We start from the raw sequence: 1,071 nt of genomic DNA, 5'->3' as shown, positions 1-1,071 counted from the left end.
GCTGGCGTTAAATGCCAGAAATGGGCACCAGCCCGGCGTTTAACGCCAGAATTGGCTAAAAACGCAATTTTGCTTGCCATTTGGTGCAAGGATGACTTTTCCTTGACACCTCAGGATCTGTGGACCCCACAGGATCCCCACCTACCCCACCACCCTCTCTCTTCTTCACCAATCACCTCAACACCTCTTCCCCAAAAAACCCTTCACCTATCAAATCCCTTCTTTCTCTTCACCACTCACATCCATCCTTCATAAAACCCCAGCTACCTCACCATTCAAATTCAAACCACTTTCCCACCCAAACCCACCCTCACTTGACCAAACCTTACCCTTCCCCCTCTCCTATATAAACCCATCTTCACTCCTTCATTTTCACACAACCTAAACACCACTTCTTCCCCTTCTTGGCCGAAAACAAAAGCCATTCCCATCTCCTTCATTTCTTCTTCTTCTTCTACTCTCTTCTTTCTTAATTTGCTCGAGGACGAGCAAACCTTTTAAGTTTGGTGTGGTAAAAGCATTGCTTTTTGTTTTTCCATAACCATTTATGGCATCCAAGGCCGGAGAAACCTCTAGGAAGAGGAAAGGGAAGGCAAAAGCTTCCACCTCCAAGTCATGGGAGATGGAAAGATTCATCTCAAGGGTGCATCAAGACCACTTCTATGAAGTTGTGGCCTTGAAGAAGGTGATCCCCGAAGTCCCTTTTTCACTCAAAAAGAGTGAATATCCGGAGATCCGACATGAGATCCGAAAAAGAGGTTGGGAAGTTCTTACCAACCCCATTCAACAAGTCGGAATCTTAATGGTTCAAGAGTTCTATGCCAATGCATGGATCACCAAGAACCATGACCAAAGTATAAACCCGGATCCAAAGAATTGGCTTACAATGGTTCGGGAGAAATACTTAGATTTTAGTTTGGAAAATGTAAGGTTGGCATTCAACTTGCCCATGATGCAAGGAGATGAACACCCTTACACTAGAAGGGTCAACTTTGATCAAAGATTGGACCACGTCCTCATAGACATTTGTGAAAAGGGCGCCCAATGGAAGAGAGATTCAAGAGGAAAGCC

This window comes from Arachis duranensis, chromosome 1 (assembly GCF_000817695.3).
Source record: "Arachis duranensis cultivar V14167 chromosome 1, aradu.V14167.gnm2.J7QH, whole genome shotgun sequence".
NCBI lineage: Eukaryota > Viridiplantae > Streptophyta > Magnoliopsida > Fabales > Fabaceae > Arachis > Arachis duranensis.
This window is presented reverse-complemented; position numbering follows the sequence as displayed.